At 51.1% G+C, this 19,593-nt stretch overlaps 1 protein-coding gene across 5 annotated transcripts in view; it reads left to right on the top strand.

The window, feature by feature from the left end:
- Window positions 1-19,593, top strand: part of RPH3A (rabphilin 3A) — a 149,057-nt gene that overhangs the window by 44,211 nt on the left and 85,253 nt on the right. For 2 of the 5 annotated variants that reach the window (XM_090062630.1, XM_090062625.1), the window contains exon 1: window positions 11,298-11,379. The exons of 1 other annotated variant lie outside the window; for it this stretch is intronic. The gene's annotated coding sequence lies outside the window, so the exon portion shown is untranslated. Of the gene's footprint in view, window positions 1-11,297; window positions 11,380-11,493; window positions 11,725-18,389; window positions 18,534-19,593 lie in introns of those variants that run through there. 2 more of the 5 variants (XM_090062626.1, XM_090062627.1) reach the window with 2 other exon arrangements.

Here is a 19,593-nt window from a genome sequence, read left to right as displayed (position 1 = left end):
AGTTATCCTGTTTCTGAATAGCAAATGCATTGATTTCTCTGGTGCTGGCTAGCCTTGCGAACGTGCCTGGGTTTTAATGTCCGAGACGTTGCTTCGTCATGGAGCTCATCTCTTCTGGGGGAAAATCTGACTCCCAAACTTTGTGGAAATCTGGAAACTTTTTTTTTTTTAATCCGCTGTCATTAGGGAAGGCTCGTTGCTGTTTGGCAGCGGGGCGCTCTCACAGTGGCTGGTGTGTTTTTTCACAAAGCCCCAGCTCCTCAAGTCAAGTGATAAAGTGACAATCACGGGGTTTTATGGAAGCTTGTGGCCTTTCGAGGCCGCAGCGCATCCCCCCTGTCCAGCAGCTGGGAAGTCACGAAAAGGATGCACATTTACCATTAAAATAAAGCTTCTTGTTTCTGGCTCTTGGCTCTTCTTTTTGGCTGCTTGGGCTTAGCTGCATTGCTTTGTAAACTAGGCTTGGCATATCTTCCATACATCTTGTCTACTCAGGGGAACTGGGGAAGCTCAATCCAGATTAACTAGAGGGATGACTTGAAGTAGATCAGTTAATCCCTATGTGGACACTCTTATTCAGAAGTCCAAAGTGAAGTGAGCTAAATGAACCGAGGCCGTTCAAGCTTGGAATAAGAATGTCCCTGCGGGGCATTAGTGAAATTTAGCTTAATCCAGATTAAAGGTTAATTCGGATTTAATTTCTCTGGGTGTCTTCTGTGGACAAACCCATAGAGTCATAAACGGTGAAGACCAGTAGGGACCACCGTGAGTCATGTATTGCAACCTGCTGCTTCGTACGGACCATTGGACTGCCTTGACTTAATGCCTGGTCCACATCCCATAGTGCTCTCCTGGTTTGCCAAACAGCTTGGTCTGAAGCAGGAAGCATTAAGAGATTCCCACCCCAGTCTGGAGTCCCCTCCTCAGTGCTGGCTGTTAAGGATCATTATGGGGAAGCAATAAAGCACGGATTTTTTTGCCATTTGGAAAGAGCAGTGTTCTGCACGAGGGTTAGCTATTCCTGCAAAATGCAATTCTGCTAATACAGCTCAGCCCTGTCAGCCGCCACCTTACCCTGTGGTGCTAAAATAGATGAGCTCCCCCTCACTAAAGGCTTTGCAAGCAGATGATCCCCACAGGGTAGTAGCCACTGTAAAGCCATCGTACCCTTGGGAGGGATTAGATGCTTTTGGATCTGCCTGGAGATTTTATAGTGCTGTCGTGATAAGTGTATCCTATTAATGATGGTTACACCCCTTCTCCATGGCCTGGTGAGTAAATATAATCCAGAAACATTCTCCCTCTCTCTCCACTCAGACAATTGATTAAATCTGACATTTACTCAGAAATAAAGTAAAATATCAGCCTGATGGCCTGGGTATATGTGGGAGGGAGAATAGCTCAATGGTTATACAAGTGAGTGGGGAGCCAGGACTCCTGGGTGGTTTCGTGTCGGGCTCTGCCCCAGTTGGACTGCGTGACCTTAGATGACCATTTACCCAATCCACGTCACCTCTGTTAACTCTCAGCGTTGGCATGTCCTTGGCTGCTGGAGTATGAATCAGTGAATAAAGATGTAGGAGGAGGCATGCGAGGAGCATCTCATACATGCCATTGTATTATTTTAGAAGAGTTAAGCTTGGGGTTGACAGTGAAGACACTATTTGCCATCAAATAACTGGAGATAAAGATGGTCCTTCTGCCCCGGTAGCTAGGTGTGACCACTGCTCTTGGCTCCGGATGTTCCCACGACCCGGTTCCCCAATGTGTTGTCAATTTTTAGTTAATATTCAGAAAGCTCTGCAAGACCCTTGAATTCAGTGGGCCCTATAACCACACACTCTCTGTTTAACAGACCTGTCGCTCTGCTGCATTCAGCTGCTAAGCTGTAGTTTATGGAGGACATACTATGGTGTCGTACGTTGCCAGTGGCTTTGATAATGCTGCAGAAGACAGACCCTCGCTGATAGAAAAGCCACCTAAGGAAATAGCTCTGACTTCAGTGGGGAATGCTAGTCTTAGGTCACAAAGTGTTTGGGCACGTTTCACCGTGGCTCTGCTCCTGGGCCTCCAGCTAAGCACGTGCACCATGTTGAGCCTGAAGACATGATCTTTGCGTTTCCTTCCTTGCTGCACTGCAAAGCACTGTGCTCCCATTCAACTCCAGGGCACGATCCCTTCTCTCCCTTTAAAATGGTGGCCTCCCAACAGCTCTCTTTGCTCATGGCAACCCTCCTGGTCCCAGGAGTGCTCAGATTCAAATATTTTTGGACCGTTAATTGTTGCGTTTCCAGTGCTTAATTTCCCTGCATTGCCCCGGGAGCAGTTTTATTTAGCAAAGACAAGCCTCTTTTGTTGCCACCCACTATCCAGGGTGCCAAGTTTTTTCAGACGCCCTTTACTGTAGAGAGGCTAGGACACAGTGCCTGGGTGTCTGCATACGAATGAGAGCGGGAGGGGAGGTGAATAGGCAGGTTTTACCGTATTTGTCATAAATCGCCAGTCCAAAGCTGTGTTTCATGAGCAGGAGGTCTGGCTCATGGTTGTGGGTCCGTGCCCTTCTGTCCTCTGCCATACTCACAAGGAAGCGAGCGCAGCTTTGACTCATGTTCCTCCTCCAGTGACTAGCTCTGAAGGCTTGGTGGGGTTTTGACTCCACTGTCTCTTGGCTTGCTTGTTTTCTGTGTAGGCGGGAAGTGAGCTGGGGGTGGTAGAAGTTTGGATTACTTAGGACCTGACAGCGGGCGCGTCTACAAGAGACGCTAGAAGCGGAGTCAACTAATTCTACTGTGCATTAGCGTCACGTAAAAGAAGTGTGCCAGCGTGACAGTGCAGTAGCATCGATTATGGTGCATTAAGCTAGTATCTGTTAGTACAGGTACTAAACTTAATGCACAACAATTACAGCACATTAATGCATGTGTAGACGTGCCCAGTGAGCACCTGTACTTAGGTTTCTTTCTGTAAGATACTGCTCGTTCAGATAAGGACTCCTCATGCACAGAAGGCCCCATGGGATCGAGCCTGTATAATGGAAACACATTTGGCTTCATTGTGAAGGGAAATTTAAAAAGGAAAGGGAATAAATTCTCCGCCTTAGAAAGGCTGGACTGATTGCAAAGGTAGATATTAGCTGAGCTGATGTCAGCTAGCAAGATTTTGAAGCTATTTTTCCCCCCATTAACCTAGATCATGGGCTTGTACCTAAAGAATAAAACATAAGGTAGCTAATCTTCAGGCAGCAAGGTACCCACCTCTCCCACTGAACTTGGTGGGGGCTGACGCTGGCCGGTCCTCCTGAGAAGCAGGTCAGAATACCTTACGTATCGTATTGGGACATGCAAAAATCTCATTCTCATCTCTCAGTCTTCTGGTCAATACTTTTCTCCCGAAACTTAATTCAACAAGCAGAAAGAAGTAGGATCTCTGCATTCATTAGTAAGGTATGAATTTGGGATGGCTGAATGTGAATAATTTCAATTTCTCCTGCATGTCAAATAATTACATTAGTATTAAACCACTTTGTTTTATTGCTGTAGAGAGCATGTGCTAGAGATCCCCTAGGGAGTTATCACCAATGAATGATGGGGTGGGCAGCATGCGTTTATCACTGTCATATACTGGAGACTTTCTTTTCCAGACCTCTTCTGTGATTTGTGGACGAGAAGGCCATAGGGCGAGTGTAAGGAATTTAATAGCTGTTTTCGGTTAAAGAAGCAATCAGCTAATATTTTAGTGATGTTGCCAAAGCAAAAAAAAAAGAAAGAAAAAAGAACCCCCCCCCCAGCTCCAGCTCTCCCTTGTGACTGAGTTCACATCAGTCATTTTAATTTAACTTATATAACCATGTTTGTACTTGCAATCACATTGGTAGATGTCATGTAATCTCCATTTATTTTTCTTAGCTTTGGTGCTGGTGGCTTTTATTTTATTATTTGTTTTAATCTCTAGTCTTTCATATGTTTGAACCTCGAGCTTCTATGGGTAGATTCTCTGAAATACTTGAATCCTAATTAGAAGTGCTAAGAAATGTGTTTTTTTAAAGAGCTAATGCCGCTCTGCCTTTTTCCATGGGATTGTCTTTGACGACGTTTAGCTTCATCTCGCCAAACTAATCGTTCCTTGCGAGATATTAGAGCAGAATGGTTTTGGGACACGATGTTTAGCGCGCTGCAATTAAGCAGAAGGTTGTTTGTGGCGTAAGGAAATAATTCATGTGACTTTAGAAAGAAGTCGAACTCCAGGGAATAGTCTAGGACAAACTAGCATCTCTGGGAGGCGGGATGTGGAGAGGACAGTCTTCAGACTGGGGGCTCGACCATGCAGAGCCTGTACTCAAGTGGGTAAGCCTTAATGGGCCCATGGAAGAGCTGGCGAGCAGGCTGCTGGGACCCCGGGGCAGACTGCCCTGAGCCAACCCAGGCACGGCTCGTTTTAATCAACGGCAGTGCCTGAGTCAGTCGCTGGGATGTCTGCCAGAGTAATTCCTCAGGACCCGGCTGTGCGAGCCTCACGCAGTTTCAGCCTGAGCGAACTGAAGTCTTCTTAATCCACTCTCTGCTCCCCTGCACCCACTTCCACAACGCCCGCTTGAGCGGCTGGGTTTCCCTTGCTGTGATTTCCTTTCTCTCAGGGGTGGTGGCATCTTTTTCCTGGCTTTCCTTTCACCACGAGCCACATCCCGCAGGCTTCCCTCACTGTCTCGCTGCAGCAAGGACTCTTGTGTTGGATGCCTCCATAAAGTCCTTGGCAGGGCAGTTCCTGGTCATAATAGCTGAGTGATGCTATTTGCATAATTTAATATGGAATGGCTTTGGGTTGTTTGCTAGCAGGGCAGGGTAGGGTTTTGTTTCAGGTCTGGGTTTCAGTCGCATCATGGGTAGGGAGACACCGAGCCAACTTCCGAACTAAATCTCTTGTGCCATAAAGTCTACGGAGCAACGCTGGATTTATGCTGCGGCGACTTGGGAGTCGCCCCGTCGACCTCCGTGGAGCAACCCTCCATTTATGCTGGTTCAGAACTTGGCCTTCCCCATCTAAGGCTTATTTCCGCCTCATCACTTTGATTATATTAATAAATGACTAATTGATCTATTAATGGGGGTTCTTTGCCAGTGCTAACTCCTTGAGTTCCCACGAGAATATTAATGGCATTTCGAGGGACAGAAATAGCTTTGAGTCAGGATTATTGCACATGCTGCATTTCTGTTTTAATTTGCCAGGAGAGCCATACTCTTAACAGAAAACATTATGAGGCCTCACTCAGCATTATGCTATCGGGCTGTGCTCAATTGCTCATATGGCTAGGCTATGCCAAGGATGAAGGCATTTTATCATTACTGTTGACTGGTTTTACACTAGTTCTAGCTACTCATATTCCAGGAGCGAAGGCAGCCCAGAGAAAGGAAATGTTTGACCCAGAGAGCAACCTGTAGGATCACCTGTTCGTCTGTGGTAGAAAATGGTAATTCCCTAAACATTTTGGCCGAGAGGGGGTCGAAGACGTTGGATAGCTCTGAGTCCAGCTCCGAACTTTGCCTCTTTGCAAGCCTGTAGCTGTCAGACACCGGAGTATAATCACCGCCTGCAAATGACAGCGTCGGCGAATGTAAAAATAAATGGGAGAGGAAATAAATAAATAACCCCCCTGCTTTGATCTGCGGCGTGAAACGACAGGCTGCCAAAATGTATTTGCGATTCAACAAAAATCAAGCAGGCGCTTTTTCCCCCCACTCTCATTTTTAGCCCGGCCTAAGCTTCCTGAGGCAATGAAAATGCTAGGTATTTAAAACACATAATTGTAGGTAGGCTTTCATTCTTTGAAAGGTGGCTTTGAAATCAGATTTCCAAATCTCTGTATGCAATTTTGATTTTATAAATCTCCCCAGGGCTTGTCAAGATATATCAACTATAAAATATATAAGCTATTGTACTAGCCCCTTCAATTTTCTTAAACCAAATAAAACATGCATTTTGAGCCAGGACAAAATAAAATATTGATTGAGCTTGTATTATGAAGCCGTCAAGATTAACCTTGAATTTCGGAATAATTTCCTTGTTAAAAATGTAAGGGAGCAGAGCGGTCCATTTTCTAGTTCTCCCTCCCTCTCCCCCTCTCATATTTCAAAGCTTATTTAAAGAAAGGGAGAAAACTAAAAGAAGAAAAGTAACCTTAATATAATTTTAACTGGGTGAAAAATCTCATGTATTCTTCTTGAACTGGAGCTGTAGAAACAGACGCTTTCTTTTTTTCTCGCCTCCCAGAAATTATGCCAGCATAGCTCCCTTATTATGTCTTAATGAAAACGTCATTGAATAGGCACGATGGGTTTCTTCCCTGAGACCAGTAGTTCTCATAGACCGGAGCCACCCTTGGAGAATACCTGCTCTTAGTTTGCCCCGCTTTTGGACTACAGAAAAATAACAGGGTGATTCTTCTGTTGCAAGGATTTCAGAAAGCGCGCAACAGGGCAGCATGCTCCTACCGCTGTGCACTCCCATGTGAGTGCTCTGGGTTTATCTTGTGAATTGTATTTGCACACCTGCCACTGTGTGGCACCCTTGAAAGGATTTCAAGGCACCCCCGGCTGTCACAGCCCCTTGGCTGAGAATCACTGCGTTAGAGGATGTTTATCCTCGAGCTCCTGCTGGGTACATGCTGTGACTATTTATTTGAATTTTTCTGTGAGTTTCTTTTGCCTATTTGTGGCACTGTAGTGTTTGCCTTCTGCAGATCAACCGGGGAATCTTGGAGGATATTTGCAGATGGGGAATTCAAAGGGCCAGACAACAGACGAGGGAAATGCATTGAGGTAGCAGGAGTTTGAGGAAGACGTTATGTTCATCGCACAGGGAGGCGTGGATCCCTGAGTTGCACTTTTTGCACGCCCTTGCCCCTGGTCTGCAGCTTTGCACTTGGCCTGCCCGGGTGCTCGAACCCGTGTGCAGTGCAAGCGGGCTTCGCAGCGCCTTGTGCGTTCCCAGCATCCAGCGTGCTGCTGGCCTGCCAGCTCTTGCAAGCATCCCCATTTATCTTCTGCCCCTTCTTGTTAGCCAGGGTCCAAAAGCCAGAGCAAGGCCGTGCCTCTGTCTCCCGGCCAGGAAGCTGAAGAATGTGATCCGAAAGCGGAGGCATTTGGCTCCTTCTCATAAATCACCTTTGAGAAGAAATGAATGGGAAAGGTTCGGACGGTCTGATAGGGCAGGATGGGGAGCAACCTGACAATCACAAACCGCAGGCACTTTTCCTCGGCCGTTAAAACAACAATTCTGATCACCTTCAAACCAGGGCTACGGAGAAGTCTCCTCGGGTGCGTGCAGTAGTGCTGTATCGAGGCGTGCTGCTTAAATGCCCTGCGAAGGCGTTCACCCCGGGAAAGCACGCTTAAAATGTACAGCGCTTCGTTGTTCTGCCTCTGCTGTCTGGGGATGGGCCGTGCTCTTGAGATCGGGCCATTTATTTCCCTGCAAGCACCTGCTGAGTAAGGGTCACACTGTCCAAGCCCCCCTCGTTCCCTGCAGAAGTGGGCTTCCCCATCCCTTACTGTGCCTCAGAGCCTGCAGTGCCGCAGGCCTGGCTGCCTTCATCTCGTTTTAAGAGAAAAACCAGGCCTAGTTCACACAGCATCTCTCACCTTCCTTTCCCCCTGCCTTATTGTATTAACTTTCCCTTCTGCTGCTCATCAAAGCCCTGGAAGGATCTCCTGGCGCTCTGGTGTAGTGCCCGAAGACTGGGAGAAGGCCAATGTGGTGCCGATCTTCAAGAAAGGGAGGAGAGTGGATCCGGCTAACTACAGGCCCATTAGCCTGACTTCTATCCTGGGGAAGATCCTAGAAAAGTTTATTAAGGAGGCCATCCTTGAGGGACTGGCCCAGGCTAACATCCTAAGGGACAGCCAGCACGGGTTTGTTGCGGGTAGGTCTTGTTTGACCAATCTCATTTCCTTCTACGACCAGGTGACCTATCACCTGGACCAGGGAGAAGAGATTGATGTCATATATCTTGATTTCAAAAAAGCTTTTGATCTGGTATCCCATGATCACCTCTTGGCCAAACTGGCCACTTGTGGCCTTGGCTCCACCACGATCCGCTGGCTGGGAAACTGGCTCCGTGGTCGGACCCAGAGGGTTGTGATTGATGGCAGTCACTCATCGTGGTGCCCTGTGACCAGTGGGGTCCCTCAAGGCTCTGTCCTGGGACCCATCCTGTTCAACATCTTCATTAACGATGTGGACATTGGAGTCAGGAGTGGACTGGCCAAGTTCGCCGATGACACCAAACTTTGGGGAAAAGCATCCACGCCAGAAGATAGGCGGGTGATCCAGGCTGACCTGGACAAGCTCAGCAAATGGGCAGATGAGAACCTGGTGGTGTTTAACACCGAAAAATGCAAGGTGCTCCACCTTGGGAGGAAAAACCTGCAGCACCCTTATAGGCTCGGCAGTGCTACGTTGGTTAGCACTACAGAAGAAAGAGACTTGGGGGTCATCATTGACTACAAGATGAACATGAGCCTGCAATGCGATGCTGCGGCTAGTAAAGCGACCAAAATGCTGGCGTGCATCCATAGATGCTTCTCGAGCAAATCCCGGGACGTCATTCTCCCCTTGTACTCGGCCTTGGTGAGGCCGCAGCTGGAGTACTGCGTCCAGTTTTGGGCTCCACAATTCAAAAAGGATGTGGAGAAGCTTGAGAGAGTCCAGAGGAGAGCCACGCGCATGATCAGAGGTCAGGAAAACAGATCTTACGATGACAGGCTGAGAGCCATGGGACTCTTTAGCCTGGAAAAGCGCAGGCTCAGGGGTGATCTAGTGGCCACCTATAAGTTTATCAGGGGTGACCACCAGGATCTGGGGGAACGTTTGTTCACCAGAGCGCCCCAAGGGATGATGAGGTCGAACGGTCACAAACTCCTGCAAGACCGTTTCAGGCTGGACATAAGGAAGAATTTCTTTCCTGTCCGAGCCCCCGAGGTCTGGAGCAGTCTGCCAGCGGAGGTGGTTCAAGCACCTACATTGAACACCTTCGAGAGTAAATTGGATGCTTATCTTGCTGGGATCCTATGACCCCAGCTGACTTCCTGCCCTTTGGGCAGGGGGCTGGACTCGATGATCTCCCGAGGTCCCTTCCAGCCCTGATGTCTATGAAATCTATGAAATTCCTTAACCACAGAAACTTTCTCTCAACGTGTTTTTGTTATTGAGGGAGGGAAGGTCTGAGAGCTTTCGGGCTTCTCCTGCCAAGAGCTCACGGTGCGTGCTAGCTCACCTGGTAAAAGATGATTCAGTAACGGTTGGTAGGAAACTCCTTAGAAATCTAGTGATCTGTGCATCCCTGCCTCTGCAGTACTGTGTTTGGCAGCATCCTGCCGGCTAATTAGGGGCCCGAGTGATTCAAGAAGGGAATCGAGAGTGTTATGCTCATCACTCCCCCACTCCAGGGGCTGATGAGGCTGCCTCCCCTTTCCTTCCTTTATCATCCCTAAACTTTCTTAGAGGCATGCCGCATCCCCCCAGGGGCATTCTCTGTCTATCTCAAGGAAGCCCATGAAGTTGCCCTTGAGCTCCCAGCCTACTGATGGCTCTGTAAATGGAAGGAGTGATGGGACCGGGAGCCAGCAATGCCCAATGTGTGCTCAGTTATGCTGCTGGGATTGAAAAGAGGCAGTTTACACTCCTTTAATGCTGCGTATAACTCAAAGCATTGGAGGCTTTGGGGTTGGGGAAGGCCTATTAAATCATCTGGTCCATATGCCAGCCTGGTATTGCTTCTACAAGTATTTTATTGAGTCTAGCATGAAATGCATCTAGAGCCAGGGCTTTGGCCCCTGGGAGACTATTTCATACCTTGAGGACTCTTGGCCAGATTTCTCCCTCCCCGTGTTCTCCTAATTGAACCCCCTCTCTGTCCTTACGTTTGCAAGCTGCTGCCCCGTCCTCCCTTAGTTTTGCTGGCCTAATGCTTTTAATCTCTCCTCTGGTCCTGCTGCCCTATACGCTCCTTTGCTGCTGCCCTACAAACTCACACCGGTTTGCCACCACCTTTCTGGTAGCACAGCCTGAGACGTCGATGGGACAAGGGAATGAGCTCGCTGAGGAGGGCATAGACGTACTTTTGCTGGAGGCTTTCAGGCTGAGACTAGGAAGCACCTGCCGGGGATGGTTAAAGAATAATATATCTTGCATGTAGTGCAGGATGGGGGAGATCCCTCCTGATGTCCTTCCAACCCTGCGACCCTACGTTTCCAGCTGTGGTTGGACCAGGCGAAACTTCATCGCGCTCTGCAGTTGTGCCCCCGTCTTTGAACCCTGGCAGTTTTAATTAGGATAAAGCCACAGACATTTTAGTGGTGATGGTCCTGTTTCAACCATCCGGCTGTGCTGGTTTCAAAACTGATCTGTCTGTTCCCTGGAGGCCTGCGCAGCACCAAAATCAACGCGTGTCCTACTTGAGCATGTTCCTCCGCGTCTTCCCCGGGACTGAAGGGATCGCCACGAGTGTTTCCGGGTGCTGCTCGTTGCCATGTCAAGAGGCCGAAGGTTTTGCTCAAACTGGGCAGCCACAACAGTGCCTGGGGGTGCTGCCTGACGGGACTCTGCAAGAAGTACCAGGTCTGATACAGGAACAGCCCAGAGCAAAACCTGAGGGCTTTGCTGGCTCGTTTAAATTCACATTGCTTCTGTTCCCTTTGAGGTAGGTTAGAAAATGTGTTTGGAGGCTGGGGCTGCGGAGTCACCGGTCTAGGGGCGACGGGGCCCGTGCAGCCACGCAGCGTGTCTGGGGTGGCTTCCAGGCCAAAGTAGGAATCTGGCTGGAAACCTCTCGGGTCAAAGTGCTGCAGCGAGGAAGCCCACCGAGGTGAAACTCCTGCTTTCCAAGGGGGGCTGGGGGCATCCAGACACAGCCACAACTTTATGATCCTGGTGCAGTGAATTACAAGTAGTAAAGAAAAGCGGAGGGGAGAGGAGATGGGGCGAGCCCGGGGTTTCTCCTGCACCCGGCTGCAGTTCGGCTGGCGTTTCCAGAGCGGGGATCCTTTGAGGAGCCGGGGTCGGACTTCTGCGTCTAAGCTCGGCCGTGGCGGCTGCTGACCCCCGCTCTACCCGCGGAGCCGGGCGCCCCGGGGCCGCGCGGCTGCGGCGAGGCCCGCCAGCAAGTCCTAGCGTCACACAGGTGCTCGCGGGGCGGGCCGCGGCCGGGCGGGACAAGGCCCAAGCCCCGCCCCCGGGCGTCTCCCCGCGAACCAGCCGCCGGCCCGCGCGGCCCCGCCCCTCGCGGCCCCGCCCCGCCCCGCGCGGCCGGCGAGCGGGGGCGGGGCGCCCGCGGGCCACTCCGGCTCCGCTCCGGATCGCGGCGGCGGCGGCGGCGGCGGGAGCGCGGTAAGCCGCGGGGGCTGGGGCTTGGCCCGGGCGCGGGGCGGGCTGGAAAGGAGCCGCCCGGCAGCTCCGGGGCAGCGCAGCCTTCTCGGCGGGTCGCGGCGGCGCTGCTCTTCTTCCCCGGTGACTTCAAGATAGGAGCCTCGCCCTTTGTGTGCAGCGCCCTTGCTACGGGTCTTCCCCTCTGGCGCTGCGGAAGCCCCGAAGGGTGCCCGAGCCCGGGGCCGGCACAGAAAGCCGCCGTGCCGTGGGCTTCGCCGCGGCCGTGCCCTTCTTGCGGGGCTGGGCGGGCGGGCGGGCGCGGGGGAGAAGCGGCTCGGAGGAGCGTCAGCCGCAGCGGAGACAAAGGTGATAACAGATGAACAGTTTGTTGCAATTACTCGTGCCAAAGGCTGGTGCTGCAGCTTGTCTGAAAACAAATCCTGTCGGGTCGGGCTTCTGGGGGAAGGAAGCTGGTGAGGGCAGCTAAGCTTCATCCGCTGCTGGGGACAGGTCCAGCGTTCAGCTGTTGCTGCAAGGGCTGGCTCCTGAGGTCTCCGGTCCGGCAGCCCGCCGGCCTTGAGGCTGCGCCCTGAATGATGAATTAGGCACGGTTAAAATGCCCCCTGCACCCCAGACAGCGCCAGCCCAGTGTCGAAACACCTGGGGTCAGAGGCCACCTCAACCAGCGTCAGCCGCGTGAGCTGCCCCTTCCCCATCTACCTTTTGCCCCGTAGCCTGTGTCCCCGCCGTGCCCTGCTCGAGAGAGGAGCGGCGCAGAGATGCAGCCCTGCCTGCTCTGCGGGGGCGGCGGAGAGGGGAGCAGCTGGAAGCCGGGGCAGGGAGTCGTGGGCTTCTCGGGGCATGGCGTGCTTGGGCGAGTTGCAGAAGCCCTGCAGAAAGAGGGGGGCGAGCAGGGCGAGGGCAGCAGAGCTGGGCTGCGAGTGGCGCTTTGAGGCTTGCGGCATAGGCACGACCTGCAACCAGCAGCGTAGCCCGCCCGCATAACCCTCCCCTGAGCTGTCCTCATCGTGCGTCTGCTCGTGGCTGCCGTGCACTTGGCCCCTCTGCAAATGAGGCGCTGTTGCGGTAGCAGCCCGTTGTCTTTCCGGCTTTGTCCAGGTCTTCCACAGCGGCGATGCTGGATGGCTCTGGGTGCTGCCCCCTCCCTGTGGCCTGCCCCGGTGGGTAATGCCTGCAGTTGTTATCTCGGGAGTGCTGGACATGGCCCTGCTAGCCAGGGCTCTGACACCTCTGCGCGCGTCCCCCTTGTAAGAGCCCCCGGGGGGAGCTTGCAGCCGCGGAGCCCGCCCTGGGGGTGAACAGATAGCTTCCAACCCCAGGCCGGGACCTGGCATTTTGCAGGTGCGTGACGTTCACTTGAGAGTAAAGAAACCGCCGTATTGGGCGCCGGTGCAAATCAGTGGCCTGTCATGGGGCAGCAAGCAGGCTGGTTGTCAGACACCTGGCTTCCATTTTCCAGCCTCAAGCACCTCTTATTCCAGAGCATCTGGGCCCAGACGAAGGGGTTTTGGCTCCACTTCCTGCAAAAAACACGGTACAAGGCAATTGGCGCCTCGCAGGGCTGCCTCGTGCCACAAGCCGTGACGCTCTGGGCATCCTCAACCCCTTGCCTGCGGCGGGAGTTGAAAGTGCTCAACACGATGACGGCCTCGATTTGTCTCTCTCGTACCTGTGGGCGCGCTCCCCGGGCCGTGCCTACGGCAAAGCCTGGCGTGAATTAACATCGCCTGCCTTATGAGGAGCGGACCAGTCTGGACGCCAATAATATCCCACACTTTGTACCTCGTTTACCCTAATTTTTTTTTCCCCTTTTGCTCTCTTTTGTGATGTCTTTTAAAATTCACCAGCTGTACAAAAAGAGAGGCACGCTGAATTTAGGGGCGTGGAAAGTGTCCATTCCCTTTTTTTTTTTTTTATTGGAGTATCATTCGTTTTAATGTAGCCTGGGATTTGAGCGGCGCTCTGCTGGACCTGCTGTCGGATCTGAGCAAATATTTGGATCTGTGAGAGTCGCTGCGTGCAGGGCCCAGAGTCCATTTAGATTCTTTCTGATTATTAAAATGAGCAGGAGGAAAGAAATTGCACTTCTCAACAAGTTGGGTAGGAGAGGAAGGGGAGAATCGACTGGGAATATAATTAGGCTTGAGTTGAAGTTTCTTTTGGGGCTTAATGGTCTGAGGAGCTGCCTTGGTCAGGGACGCGAGCACGTCGTCTTGCCTCGCTTGTCCCATCTAAGTGGGGTGGCTGTTGCGGATCCTGGCTCCCCACCAGCTTCGGTCGGAAAGGAACTGAGAATGAAATGCAAAATCTGTCACTTCTGGGTCCTCAGCCTGAATGTGATGCAAATCGGTGAGCAATGTTTTGGCAGTTGATGAGTGACTTCACTCTCTTCCTTTTAGACTCATGAAAACAACCATCCTAATGGTTGCTAATTGGCAGTAGTAATTAAATAATCACTGTGGGCGATCTCCGCACAGTTCCAGATCTGAGCTGGAAGGGGGACTGAATGAGGTCTCCTCCCTGGAGGCTGGACTCCCAGCTCTGTCTCCATCTACGCCTTGGTTTCGTAGTCACAGTAATGAAGATGTTAGTACTGGGATGCTGGTGGAGGCTAGGATGACGGGGGGAGGAAACCTATTTTGCCTGACCCTCTTGTGCTGGTGGACTGCACTATTGGTGAGTGATGATGGCTGCGACAGGCAGGGCAAACGTGTTCAAAACCCTTTTTCCTCTTGGGTCTTAAGTGTTTTCTCAAAGGTTTTTGCACAGCTTTGTGAGAGGACGAACAGAGATCCCATCCCAGCCAGCATCCCTTCACCCTGCTTCGCTGCCGGCACAAACCCTCAGCTGCTTTCGGGGCCCACGCTCTAGTAAGTCCTTGCTTGATGGCGTTTCCCCCCCAGCCCCCAAGTCTGATGGACTTGGCATCAGTCCAGGCAGCGAAGTTCTCCAAACAAAGATTTTGTTATAACTTTCGTGGGCCTGCAGACCTCGATGAACTTTAAGGCAGATTTCAGCATTGCTGGTCGCTGGACAAGGTGATCAGCCCTGTCTTACTGCCCTTTGGGTGCCCGCCTCGATGGGCAGTCATTGCACCGTCAGACTGACCGTTATATTGGCCTTGATGATATTTCTGACTTGGTTTTAATACCTGGTGCACGACAGCCCTGAGTGCCTCCGAGGCACTTCATGCTCCCCTCTTTTAATGTCCTTTTTTCTCTGTGGCCCACATAATTTTCCCGGTGAGTGGCCCTGGGCCCGAAGGTAGTTTCCACCTTTCTAGCTAGCCTCGGACGTGGCTCTTGTCATCATCATGTCTGAGAGCACTTTCCGCTGCAGCTGTGCGTTTTGCGGGTCATGCCAAGGGATCCCTTTTTAAATGAGCTCCTCTAATTACACTTACCAGCTTTGAACGTGCCTTTACCTGATCTGGGCTGGGGACGGGGACACGCCCAAACCTCGTGCCCCTTCACATTTTCACTTTATGCAAATCCAGTGGAAACCCGATTACGGAGGCTTTGTTCTGCTGGGTTTGGGGCTTGTTGTTGTTATATAGTTTTATTTTTAATAAACAAAACCAGCAGTGCCAATTAATTTTCACAGCTCCAGTCTGGTGCTAGGTGCTCGCAGAGCGACTCTGCTCCCCCCCACGGTAATTCTTGCTTTAGCGCATCTGCAGGAGTTAGCATCCCGAGATGTGCATTGTAGCAGTGCAGCGAACTGTTGCTAAGCAGCACTTTAGAGCCGGCGTTGTCACAATAGCTTTTATATAAGTAATTGTAATGCTGCCATCAGATTTAATAATATAATGTAGGCTTAAATTACACTCTAATGTTGTCTGGTTAGAGACTCCCAAGATCTAGCAATCCCAGCGAAGTCCTAGGCAGGCACGGCAGATTTTATTATTTTGTTTTGTTTCCACCCCCCGGCAATTAATCAATAGGAGCAAATCCACACGACGGCGTTATAATGATGTTTGGTTTGTGAAGGAGTTCCTTGCAAAATGTCACCGCACAGCTGAAATGCCGTTGACTGGGCACCACCGCTCGGCTCCCTTTGTTACCTTTGTGTCTGGAGAATGACGGGAAACTTTGAATTAAAGGGGAAAAAAAGGAAAGAAAGACGCCTTCCACATGTAGCACGTTACGTGCGTTGAGTTCAGGGCTGACAGGATGACATCCAGGGTACAAAAGGGGGAGGCTTTCAAAGGGGAAGTTTCCAATTTGCTGTGGCTCCAACTCAGGTTTTGCTTGTGTCAACGTTATTCCTGGACCTTGAATTTGGAGCTGCTCCGGGATAAATTAAGTGCAAGGCAGTTTTCAATGGTTTTATGCCAGCGCCACCGAGTCAGTCTCTTGCCTTTGCACAGTTACCTGTGTCTGTTAGCGGTAGTAGGGTCCGTGAGTGCCCATCAAGCAAAGAGCACTCGAGCTGCTCTTTAAAGGCCTTTCTGCAGACCCTGGGCTGCTGCATCGGGGTGAGCGCTGACACGCAGCGGGAGAGCAGGCTGGGCAGGGATCTGCTGAGCTGCAAGGCAAAGCACACCCTTGGCTTGTTTTGCTGGGGGTGTTCCCTGCGGATTTGGACGGGGAGACGGAGATCACGTAAGGAGACAGGGAGCGAACTTGAATAACGGTTGTAGGAGACTGGCTTATTTAATTGAAAGCCGGGCTTTTATAAAAGTGCTTTGTGAGCAGCGCTGGATTCGCGGCCCCGTGGCTGGACCAGGGAAAGGCTCTGGGCAGCATTTCAGAGGTTTTTCAGCAAGAGTAGCTATGAAATTAGTTGGCCTGTTATTTAACTGAAGTGTAATAACTTAGCCATCCTTCAGGCTTGGAGAATTGATCCAGGCTGGCTGGGCTGTGGGTTTTTATCCAGGTGCTAGTCTTCAGCAGCCCGGAGAAGTAGCTGGCTTTGTATATCGATGGACAAAGCCCTCTGGCTTTCAAGGGTCCTGAGGATGGTGATTAGTAATGGTCATTTGCATTTTTCTACTGCCTGGTACCCATGGATGAGAATTAACTGCAGAGCATCCCATGAAATAGGTGAGGAAACCTGAGCCATGGCTGTTTCCCAAAACAGCCACTGGTGTAGGATGTCTGGGTTTCTGGGTTCCTGTCTTGAGACACCTGCCACACAGTTTGCAGACGGTCTGACGGGGCAGCTGAAACCGGGGGCTGCTTCGGAGAGTTGTAGCCAGAGTAACATGCAGGAAGCCAGGGGCACTGGTGGGCCCAGCGTTGTGGTCCTGCGATGCCCAACCCTTCTCTTCTGCTACTGGATCATCCTTTGTGTGGGCATGGGTATATGTGCTTGTGCAAACAAATGGTTTGCAGAGACCCCGCAGGGCATCTCCACGTTCCTGTTTCTGGTAAGGCCAGCCCTCTCTTTGGGTCGTTAGCATCTGTCTTTGGGGAACAGGCCCAGTGCGACGAGGTCCTGATACACGCTGAAGGTTGCTTGGCACTCTGGTAATATAAATAATGATTTTTCGAAGGACTGAGGTTTCAGCCGAGAGCGCAGCCAAAAGAACAGCTCTCTGTAATGGCTTTGTGGGGCTGGGCCATTTGAAGCCAATGGTCTGTAACACAGCATCCCTGGATGGGTTGTTGGCAGAGCGGGTTGCACTCGAGACCTCTCCTGGATCTGAAAGTGTGAGCCTTTGCAGTCTGAGCGAGAAGATCCATCCCTCTTAGTTCAAAGGCTGGCAGGCGCACAAATCTCTCTCTCCGTGACTGTCCAGGAGGGAGGGCCAGCCTGAAGTAGCATGGGTTACAGGTGGCCAATCCTGTCTCGTACTGTGCCTTCTTGCTTGCGCGGGGCATGGCTCAAACCCCCCTGGAAATAGTCCAGGTGACTTCATGGGCATTGGGTCCAGCCACACTAATATGCCGTGCATTATGGATCATTTTAGATGCCCAGAGTTTGAAGTAATGAGCCAGGCCAGGTGGGAAGGCATTGGAAGCCCTTGTGAACACAACCGGGCTTCTGTTTCAGCGTCGAAGGATCATTCAACCCCTCACCAAGCATACGGCCAAGATGGAGCTCATCTCCTGGAAGATGTAGCAAACGATGATGGGGCTGGCCCCATAGTGGGGGAGGTCGCAGTCTAGGCTTTTGGTGCCAATGGCGTGGGAACTCCCTGACCTCAGCAGAGACATAGTCCCAGTTTGCTTTTACGGTCTATTTTAGTATGTCATCTGCACGCAGGCAGGAAACGCTGTCGCTGCTTTGATTTACATATGTGTCTTAGGAGAATGCAATTAGAAGCAGATTGCGACAGCAAAATGCAATAATGGGAAAGCTTGTGAAGGAGGAATACTCGAGGAGCTTCTAAAATGCCTCCTGGAAACACCTTGCCACCAGCTCAAGCAGGGGGCACTGCCCAGTAGTGCATGACCTGCAGGATGTTCGTGGAAAGGGAAATGAGCACGAACAGACCTTGCTCTTAATCTCATTTTATTCTTTTCCATGACAGGGGTGGGCTGGGCACCAACACTGGGATTTTCTGTTGAGCCAAAAAGACTCCAGTTCACCCAGATTTGCAAATCCCAGTCCAATGGCTCCTGTGTGTATGTGAAGTAGGCGAGGCACAGGCAGGCAGTACACGCCGTCCATCAACCCCTGACCGGACCCGTCTTCTAGGCACTGCCCCGTATCCCCAGACGGGCAGTTTTCAGGGTCCCACTCACTGTTGCACCCTTGGTCTCTTTGCAGAGCCACCCAAACAGGCTGCCAGCGGGTGACTTTTTCTTGGTGGGCAGAGAAAGGTACTTATCTGCCAGGAGCTGGGCTGAGACCTCCACACACTCATTTCACCTTCCCCACTCTAGTCCTCCGTAACACCGCGCTGGAGTTTCCCCTTTTCAGCCTTAAAGGGATTTTTGCCATTTGCAAGATGCTTCACAGCACCTGTTCTTTTGGATCAGTTTTCATTACTGGTGACGCGTCGGGCTCGTTCCAGGAAAAAGAAAAATTGCATTGTCCAAATGGTTTTATTTCTTACACAGCTGGCTGTCTGAGGCCACCTGTAGCTGCCCCTGAAAACACATCTTGCCTTTTAATTGAGAATTTCTCCACTGCTGCAAAGACAAAGCTTCTGCAACAGATGCTTCGGGTCAGCTCTTTGCCTGGTGGCGGCCAGCGCGACTCAGGTGAGTTGGGTTCGGTCTCTGCCTGCTGAATTCAGGAGCTAAGCTGATTTGCGCTGTTTGAGGGTCTGGATGTATGTAAATATATGTTTTAAGAGAAGCCTTGAATATAGCTATGATCCAAAAACCCAGCCTACTCAATTATATAAAACTTTCTTTGAGCTGACATAAAGCACAAGTGATTTTGGCCATAAAGGACTGTTTATTTGAGAAGGTGACCACGGGAAGGAAAACAGGAGTTAGAATAGGATGTTCTTACTGACGAAGCCGGGGATGCTGGAATATGCCAGCCCGCAGAGTCTTCCTTGGGTCTGTTACTCAGTGGGCGCGTCTACACATTCATTAATGCACGGTAGTTACTGCACATTTCCTTCAGTACTTGCTTAATGAAGTACTAACCAAATGCACAGCAACTACAGTGTTATTAGGCAACTGCATGTTAAGCATCTTGTATAGACGCGCCCAGTTTGTGGAATCAGGACTCGCGCTAGAGGTGATATCTACCACGAGTCCCGATTCCTTTTGCCTTTGGACCAGTACGGCTACAACCTGGATACCTGACCCAGTTTGTGGCTACTTCATACAACTCAGCTCCTGGAGGGGTGTCGGATAATTGGTCTTAGGGTTGAGTAGCAGCTGCCTACCCTTTTTAGGGTCTACACGAAACTTGTTCAAGTTCCTAAATCACCTCTTACATAAGAGAAGCCTTTTGTGTCCCAGGAAACCTAAAGGGTTTTCTTGTTTCTGCCCCATGGCTCCACTCAAAATCTAGGCTGATAGAGGGTGGTTCTTCTACACAAGATCTCTTAAGCATTCATGTAGCTCCTGTATCAGGTACCCTACCTATAAATCGGGGTCACAAACACAAAGAGAGTTGTATCGTATAACGTGTATGCCACAGGGGAGCCACTTCTGCCACGCAGGCTTGTCGGGAGGGGAGCACATCCTTCCCTGAAATGTATATTGATTTCGAAATGGCTGACTGTAATTGCAACTTTTACTTGCACATGAAGAAGCAGCCGGTGGACTGTGCCTGGCATCCCTTGGCTCACCGCCAGGTCAA

This window comes from Crocodylus siamensis, chromosome 9 (assembly GCF_052110815.1).
Source record: "Crocodylus siamensis isolate JL-2025a chromosome 9, ASM5211081v1, whole genome shotgun sequence".
NCBI classification, from domain to species: Eukaryota; Metazoa; Chordata; order Crocodylia; family Crocodylidae; genus Crocodylus; species Crocodylus siamensis.
The sequence above is the reverse complement of the archived record's forward strand: the minus strand, read 5'-3'. Positions and strand labels throughout refer to the sequence as shown.